The 9471-nt window shown below is 41.8% G+C and overlaps 1 protein-coding gene across 1 annotated transcript in view; it reads left to right on the top strand.

Moving 5' to 3' along the window:
- The window catches only part of DLD (dihydrolipoamide dehydrogenase), a 203985-nt gene that overhangs the window by 3954 nt on the left and 190560 nt on the right, over positions 1-9471 (top strand). The window lies entirely within an intron of this gene.

Raw genomic sequence — 9471 nt, 5'->3', positions numbered from 1 at the left:
GGGTTTAAAGTTTGGTACACGTAAATATGTTAAAGCCATATTACAGAGGAGGAAAACGGTTTTTATAACGATCACGGACTATGAGAAAGTGAGATCGCCCTTCCAGTTGGGGGGAAAGGAGAACAAAGGAGAATCCACGCGATTAATCTTGACCCTTCTCTTACTCCCCCTCAACGAAAAGGTGATGCAGAACATGACAGAATTGAGAACATTTTTTCAGATATGCCAGGAAGAATAAAGGGGTAACCTCATATCAACACAGGGAAGGCTGCGCCTGGTTCTACTGCCCAGTACGGTTACTGGACAGAGAACATATGTGGTAGGAGGGTGGGACTAGCGTGGCGCGAGGGCGGGGTGCCGTTGGAGGGCTTTCTCTCTCCTCTCTCGCCGCGCGACGGCAGGACGGAGGAGAAGGGAGGGGCGCGGCTTGATGCAGCCGGGCGGATAGCCACTAGTTTGTGGCGTCCACGCGCCTGCCAAGGCTGGAAGCCATGGTCTGCAGCCAGGCATGGCTGAGTTCCCTTGTTACCCCGGCTGCCCTCAGTGTAAAGAAGATTTCGCCAGAAATACAGAACAATCCACATCATTTGACCCGAAAACAAGAACGGAAGACCAATGATCCAGACCAATTGGGTGTGCCAAGACTAGTCCACCACGATTTTCAGATTGATAAATTCAAAACCTTGCAACAGAAGGATAGGAAATTTTGGCCCATCTATTCAAAATACGACACATGAGATAGCTCCCACCCTAATCTCACAAAAACACTTAGAAATTACTATATTTTCCAGAGCGTAAAAAGGGAATAATTTTTTATTTCAATAATCCCTTAAATAACCAAAGACTAATATAGATTAACTTGGCAGTATTCTTTGCTTCTGCAGAGGCTGGAAGATTTGTCCCTACATTTTTTTACATTTGTCCGGGTTTGGTGGTAGCAAGTTATGGCAACCCAGGTGGCAGCCGTAAAGATTGCTTCTCCTATGTTTTGCCACAGCTATCTTGTTTGCAGCTGGTTTTGGGGAAAAAACAAGACTACTCTTCTGACGTGCTGGAACTCAAGGTTAATTCTGAACACAAGGCCTGTTTTTTCTGTGAGTTGGCCATAACGTTTGCAGTATTTCTTTTAGCTTCTGCAGAGCTGGAAGATTTGTCCTACTTTTTTTATATATAATATTTTATATATTTTTATATTGTCCAGTTTGGAGGTTGACAGTTCTGGCAACCCACAAGTGTTGCAGACAGGTTTTGGAAAAAAAAGATCTTTTCCTGCAAGGAGTAAATCTTGTTTTTCGTTGTCACCCGCCATATGTTTTGTTTGCTTTTCTTCTTGGGCTCGGCAGAGGGAGAAGACTTGTAGCCTAAATACTGAAATAACATGCAGGCATCTGACATCCCCAAGGGTATTACTGATGGATTCCAGGGTGACATTTTAATGTCTTATACATGGATCTTGGCCATCAGGATTTTTTTTTTACAAACCTTAGATGTAGTTAGTGTGGGGCTCGGAATCTAGAGTCAGCCAATCAAGAGCCAGAGACTCTGAACCATCAAGGCCGGCTGGAGCGATAAAGATTCGGAGGCAGTTGAGAAGGGGTGAGAAGTCCGGAGGGGGTTGGTTTGAGTGAGGTTGGGAAAAGACTGGTCCCGAGGAGGGCTATAGTCTTGAAGCCCCCTGAGGGGACAGGGTGTTAAAGAGTCAAGTTGATCTTTTGACCAAGGGAAGGTCTAAAGATTGGAAAAGGGGCATTGAAATAAGAGTTGCTAGAAACCTCTACAAGTGATTGATTGAGAGACAAGTTCACAACTGTTATCGACAATCTTTTATTCTGTTTTGTTTAAAAATAACTTATTTTATGATATTATAATCAATCTGCTTGGCCTAAGTGATGAGTTTTTTTGAACACGCTACCAACTATATATTTGAGGCTAGACATTTGAAATTTTGTTACCTCATCAATAGGAAGAAAGATGTTACAGTTAGTCTTTCCCACTTTTTATTTTTATTTGTCTCTACTCTACTCTTGTTTTCCTCCCTTGTTCTCCCCCCGTTCCGGACTGTAGATTAGACCTGTGTGGTGGTCAAGAATAATCCAAGAGCATAGGCTAAGAGCTGTTAACTAACCCAAGATTTATTCATGATAAAAGAAATAATTTCAAAATAACTGTCCATCTTTCGGCCTTGGAGGGAGAGAGCAGGCCGGCCCAGCGTCATCAGGGGCTGGCCTGAAGACTGAGTGCCCCCCTCCATAACTGTCATCTTTCGCCGTTGAGGGAGAGAGCGAGCCGGCCCAGCGTCATCAGGGGCTGGCCTGAAGACTGAGTCCCTCCCCCATAACTGTCATCTTTCGGCCGTTGAGGGGAGAGCAGGTCGGCCCAGCGTCATCAGGGGCTGGCCTGAAGGACTGAGGCCTCCCTCCATAACTGTCATCTTCGGCCGGTGAGGAGAGAGCAGGCCGCTCAGCGGTCATCAGGGCTGGCCTGAAGACGGAGCGCCCTCCCTCCATAACTGTCATCTTTCGGCCGTTGAGGGAGAGAGAGGCGGCCCAGCGTCATCAGGGCTGGCCTGAAGGAGCGCCCCTCCCTCCATAATTGTCATCTTTCGGCCGTTGAGGGAGAGAGGCAGGCCCGGCCCAGCGTCATCAGGGCTGGCCTGAAGACTGAGCGCCCTCCCTCCATAACTGCCATCTTTCGGCCGTTGAGGGGAGAGCAGGCCGGCCCAGAGTCATTCAGGGGCTGGCCTAAAGACAGAGTGCCCTCCCTCCATAACTTTCACTTTCGGCGTTGAGGGAGAGAGCAGGCCGCCCCGTCATCAGGGGCTGGCCTGAAGACGGAGCCCCTCCCTCATAACTGTCACTTTCGGCCGTTGAGGAGAGAGAGCAGGCCGGCCCAGCGACATCAGGGGCTGGCCTGAAGACTGAGTGCCCTCCCTCCATAACTGTCATCTTTCGGCCGTTGAGGGAGAGAGCAGGCCGCCCAGCGTCATCAGGGGCTGGCCTAAGAATGAGTGCCCTCCCCCCATAACTGTCATCTCTCTTTCGGCCGTTGAGGGAGAGAGCAGGCGGCCCAGCGTCATCAGGGGCTGGCCTGAAGAGACTGAGTGCCCTCCCTCCATAACTGTCATCTTCCGGCCGTTTGAGGGAGAAGCAGGCCGGCCCAGCGTCATACAGGGCTGGCCTGAAGACTGAGTGCCCTCCCTCCATAACTGTCAACTTTCCGGCCGTTGAGGGAAGAGAGCAAGGCCGAGGCCCAGCGTCAGCAGAGGGCTGGCCTGAAGATACAGTGTATCTCTCAATTGTAGATTGTTTTTCTTGTACTGTTATATAATTTCTTGTACACCGCTATGATCTATTGGAAATAGCGGTTTTATAAATAAAACATAGTATTATAATTATTAAAAGGAATATAAATAAGGTTCTTCCTTATACTTTGGCTTATGAGAGATTTGAATGTTCCAGGGTGACATTTTAATTCTCATACACGAATCTTGGCCATTAGGATGTTTTTTAACAAACCTTAGATTTCCCTACCTTTTTATTTATCCTCTGTCTCTACGGATTTCCTCAAGGTAATCAAATAGAGAGATTTCAATGGCTACCCTACTCTTGTTTTCCTCCTTGTTCTCCCCCCTTCCGACTTGTAGACTAGACCTGTTAGGTGTCAAAATAATCCAAGAGCATAGCTAAGAGCTGTTAACTAACCCAAGATTTTTTCATGATAAAAGAAATAAATTTCAAAAGGAATTAAAATAAGGTTCTTCCTATACTTGGCTTATGATAGATGTGAATGCTGAAGACTTGAAATTGCAAGTTTATAGATTCATGATGTCATTCTTGAATTCCAGCACACAGTCTTACCCTTTGTGTGTGTTGTTTTGGGTGCCTTCAAGTTGTTTTTCTGACTTATGGCGACACTAAGGTGAATAATCATGGGGTTTCTTCTTGGCAAGATTTGTCAGAGGAGGTTTCCCACTGCCTTTCCTCAGGCTGAGAGTAATGTGACTTGCCCAAGGTCACCCAGTGGGGTTTCATGGCAAATCTGGGAATCAACCTAGTCCAACATTCAAACCACTACGCCACCACTGCCTCACTTTTACCCATATTTAAAATAAAATTCCTTTGAGGGTTTGGCTTTGGTAATCATATTTTGAAGACCGATCAAATCTGCCATTACAGAGGGTTATTTCTGAATCCTGATACTGTAGGATCAGAATGTTGTGGGAATGATTCTGAACTTACATTAAAGGGCAATATTGAATTACTCTATTATGGGTCTTAAGTAAATAATAGTGATGTCAGACACATAAATTCTTTAATGCATATCTTTTGTGTTAGTTATATGTTTAATTTGTTTTTCATGTAACAGGCCTTGCTAAACAATCACACCTCTATCATCTGGCCCATGGAAAAGACTTTGCGAGCAGGGAATGAAAGTGAGTAAGCATTACATCTATTCACATTCACAACATTCACTATTTAGAGTATTAAGGCTTGTCTTATACTGTTCTACCTCAGAAGGTGGCAAAATTCCTAAATGCATGTTGCCTTCTAGATGTACATTAGATAATTTAGAACTATAAACTTAACATACTTATCAGAGAGTAAGTGCTGCTAATGTGATCATTCTAAATAAATGTCTATTATTATTATTAATCAATACTGGACCTAACTGTAGAAGACTGGGAAGTGATATTCCAGTACAGCCGGCCTGCCCCAACTGTGGGCTTCCATTGGCGTAATTAAGCATCCCCAAGGGCAAGCCCCTTAGCCCTAATGCACACCTGCTGAAAACCACTGTACTTGAGGTCCTGTAGTTTTTGTGTCTGTGGAACCCCCATGATAACTAAGGGCTGCCTAATTTTCATTCTGAGTAACAGGATCAACATTGGCTTGTGAATTTCTTTATTTCTTGTAATAAAAAGGGCTAAAGTTTTAAGGCGGATACAAAGAATCATTATTCTATCCAGAGCTGGAAAAGTTAGCTCCTGGATTACAGCTCCCAAGATTCTCCAGCCAGCAGGACCAAACACTTGTTCATGCACAGAGCTGGCCCTTTTCACCCTGTTTTCCTTTACAGCTCTGATCCTTCCTTCTCTCACTTTGATTTCTGAAGAGACTTGTTGGATTTTCCAGAACATAGAAACAAATGTAGGAGAGGAAGAGCTGTACTGTCCGCCACTCACATATACCACTGGGAATTTTTGCATCTAAGCAGTGCTTTTGCTTTGCTTTGTTTAAAACAAAAACAAAAACATTCAGAAAAGCAATCAGATGTGTGACTGTGAGGAGCCAACTTATAGTTATATCTACTGCCCACTAGACTTAAGCCTTTGGAAAATAGCCATATTTGATTAACTATTTGACGCAGCTTTATTTGTGAACATCCATGCAATATTTTTATGATTTCCACATAGTTTAAGATGTAATGTTTTTATTATATGAAGTTTTAGTAAATCTTTTTCTTCTGCAGAGCTAGGAGAAATGACAGCTTTTAAAGGAAAAATGGAGCTGTGTGTATCTTTAACTTTGAAAACCAATTCAATGTTAACGTGTACTTCTTTTAAAAACATAGGCCCAAGACTAATTAATTGTAAAATTCCTATTATCCTATGTAGACTTCCGGTGCGGAGAGAAGGCGTCCAGCCGCGTTTCGAGGGAGCTCCAAGAAACGTCACTCTGTGCTGCAGGAAAATTTCTTTTTCTTGCCATTCAAAGACAAACAACACGGTAAATACCCCTTGGCATAGGGAGCCCCGGAGGCATCCCCCAAAGAAGCCTCCAAACAACTGGGAGTCAACCCCATTCAACTCCTCTCGGATGAGAGAGAGCATGGGAAGCTCAGCGAAAGCTGCAGAGAGGCGCCAGGGAAGCGTAGCAGCAGCAAAGCGGGAGCCGCTGACGCCAAACTCACCGTCTACAAGTACAGTAAAAGCGACCTTTTTTAAATATTGAAGACGACTACCCACCATACAAGCCTAGAGGAAAAGAGAACGGGAAAGCAGAGAACGAAAATAAGAGGAAAAGAGTGGAGGCAGCTAAGAACTGAGAGGTTTAAGAGGACTTAAAGAGACAGAAATTGTTTCCTTGTGCTTGAGACAAACCAAGATCTGATAGACATCTACCCCTCCTCCCCCCATTTCAAAAAAAGTAGAAACAATCATAAGAAGAAAGGACTCTATTAGCAGACGTCCCATTCTAAGTAAATAATTGTAACTTTGAACAACCAAATTGGAGTCCTCCTTCCTTCCTTCATTAAACTGACATCTACCCCTGTTTAGACCTGACTTGCCATCCCCATGGAAAAGTGAAAGCTGCCCCAGAGAAAACAATGAGAAATGCATGATTTTAGGGTTGTTATTAGTAAAAGTTGCACCTCCTAAAATAAAAGGAGTAAAAAAGATAGGAGTTATGGTTTGTTTATTTTCCAATATGATCCAAAGTTCCCTCTGTATATATTTGTCAACGACTGAGGCCACAGGCTTTGCCACTGCCAGGAAAGTCTGGCGTGAATTCAGAACACTCTTTGGGATGGCAGAATGCTGTACATAATCTGAACTTAATTTTTGTATCTATGAAAAGCAAAACAATACAATCAAAGGACTGGCAATAAAACTGGCATTAGGTAGATCACTTTCCTGATAAAGCAAATTGGGAGTTACCATTAGGGACATAAAAACATCATTTATGTTGTGCAGGACAGAGTAAGTCTGTCCCCAAGAATCAATGAAAAATCATTGTTACAACCGGACACTATGAAATACACGAACAGTGATTAGACGTCGCCCAAGATTCATTTCCCAATTCAACACAACCTGGTTCTCAAGCATTCTCAAAAATAGTAAGGAAACAGGCTCTTCTAAGTTTAACCCATCCCCCTGCATTATCATTCCAGGAACATCCATGTTAATCCAAATATCTGATAAAATAATTCAGTTTTCCCAGTATGGTGTTTGAAAATATTTTGGTTTTCATTAACCAATGGGCAGACAACAATATATTGTTTTCCAGGCCTATCAACCAATTAAATCAGTCCGTTTCAGAGTCTTTTCTGGATACAGATCGTGTAGCTGACAACGTGTTTCTTTTTATCGGCGTGGGACTTAAACACCTAGCATCTGGGTAAAATCTCTTTTCTTCTTGTTTCACTGGGAACAGATTCTTTGAGTGCTGTGCAATCTTTATATCTTTTTTAGACTGTAACGCGCCCTTATGAGTCATCAAGTTCTCTAGAGAGTTCATCACGATCTCTGGTTTTTCTTTCTAGTGAATCTCTTTTTCCGGTTGGTGATGGCTTTGGGGTCCCACCAACGATGTGTCTGTCTCTGGTCACCACCAATATGCTTGACAGCGAAGTTGATAGATGTGAGCATGTCTGTAGAGATATGCCTACCCCTGCTGCTTTTTTTTTCTGGTTTTTCACAATCATTTTGAACTAGTTCATCTTTTGGGTTATATATTATTACAGGCAACTGTCGAAAGTATAATTTGCGAAAGCTTTGACTTGACAGGATGTTTTTTCTTTAACTTTGTGTCTTTTCCCCTTGTCGTTAATCTCTATTTTTTCTTTTTGTATGTGACCATTAGACTTTAGCTTGAGAAGTTAAAGTAGATGGAGTTATAATTGGTTTACATGGCAAAACCTTTTCCCCACCTTTTTCTTTACTGGCTCTCTGGTATTTTTCAAGCATCTGAAATTTTTTGTCTTTACACTTTGTTTATTCTCTATGTTGGCATCTTTGTGTATAGATCTTTAGTTCTTAACGTTAGTTAGCAAAGCTCATTCTGACCTTTATTAATTTCTGATGCAGAATCTGATTTTTTTGTTTTAATTCATATAGTTGTTTTGTGTAACTCTCGATTTTCTTGCATTAAATTCTTTTTCTCTCCTGTTGAATAGTTTTCATGTTTGCATCATTTAGCAACCCCATAGGCTGGTAGTATCTTCTTTACTAGTAAGGAAAGTTTCATCTTAGAAATTTAATCTTATAACTCCTGAATAGTTTTTCTTTCTATCTAACCTTTTTCCAGAGAAACATTCTTTTCTGTTTTCCCTTCCAAGGCTTTGTAATGTCTGATTTTCTGACTCCAACGCATTTATTTTCTTGAAGGGATTGGGCTACTTCATCCTGTCTTAATCTCTCTTATCTCCTAACTATGGTACTTTTTAAATAGCCGCAGTGTTGTTTAAAAAATCATTCCCATAAGACAATCTATTGGGATAGAATCATATAGTGCAAAATTTTCCATTAGATTCAGACTTCGAAGGAGAATATTTAAATTGCATTTGGTACTGGAAATTCAGGGCCTCTAAACCCTTTAAAAATCATTTTTTTCTTCTGGGCACAATCTTGAGGTTGTATTAAGTGTGATTTAAACTATACACACTTCAGCCCCATAGTCACAAAAACCCCACACCCAAGTCTTATTTATTTAGATCAATTCTCTGTTCCTCGTATCTAACTCTGAGGTAAATTTGTTACAATTAACAAGTCTCGGAGAGAAGGCCCTTTAGTGTCAGTTACTGTTCCATGCCTTTTCTGTGGCAACTGCTGCCCATTTTGTTTTCTGTGGCAACATTCCTGCATTGTTTGGCCAACCGATCTCACACAATAAGCATTTTATATTTGATTTGACTCTTCTTTATATAAATTAGACAACTATATCTGAGGTGACTAGTTTTCCACATTCATAACATTTTTTTTGGATTGAATTTTGTGACTGTTTTTTAAACCAAACTGTTATTTTTATCGACTTCAGGGTCAATTCTCTCTCGCACCCCTTTTCCTCTCAGTTTCAGATGTTTTCTCTGGCTGCCAAAGTTGAAATTTTTACAATTGCTATTTCCTCGCTTTTGAGCGCTTGGGAAAAGACTGGTCCCGAGGAGGGCTATAGTCTTGAAGTCCCTGAGGGGACAGGGTGTTAAAAGAGTCAAGTTGATCTTTTAGACCAAGGGAAGGTCTAAAGATTGGGAAAAGGGTGGCATCTGAAATAAGAGTTGCTAGAAACCTCTACAAGTGATTGATTGAGAGACAAGTTCACAACTGTTATCGACAATCTTTTATTCTGTTTTGTTTATAAAATAAACTTATTTTATTGATTTATAATCAATCTGCTTGGCCTAAGTGATGAGTTTTTGAACACGCTACCAACTATATATTTGAGGCTAGACATTTGAAATTTTGTTACCTCATCATATAGGAAGAAAGATTGTTACAGTTAGTCTTTCCCCTACCTTTTTATTTGTCTCTACTCTACTCTTGTTTTCCTCCTTGTTCTCCCCCCTTCCGGACTTGTAGATTAGACCTGTGTAGGTGTCAAGAATAATCCAAGAGCATAGGCTAAGAGCTGTTAACTAACCCAAGATTTATTTCATGATAAAAGAAAATAAATTTCAAAATAACTGTCATCTTTCGGCCGTTGAGGGAGAGAGCAGGCCGGCCCAGCGTCATCAGGGGCTGGCCTGAAGACTGAG

The sequence above is a fragment of the Sceloporus undulatus genome, chromosome 5 (genome assembly GCF_019175285.1).
Source record: "Sceloporus undulatus isolate JIND9_A2432 ecotype Alabama chromosome 5, SceUnd_v1.1, whole genome shotgun sequence".
NCBI lineage: Eukaryota > Metazoa > Chordata > Lepidosauria > Squamata > Phrynosomatidae > Sceloporus > Sceloporus undulatus.
Note: the sequence above shows the minus strand (reverse complement) of the source record. Positions and strands in the feature narration are given on the sequence as shown.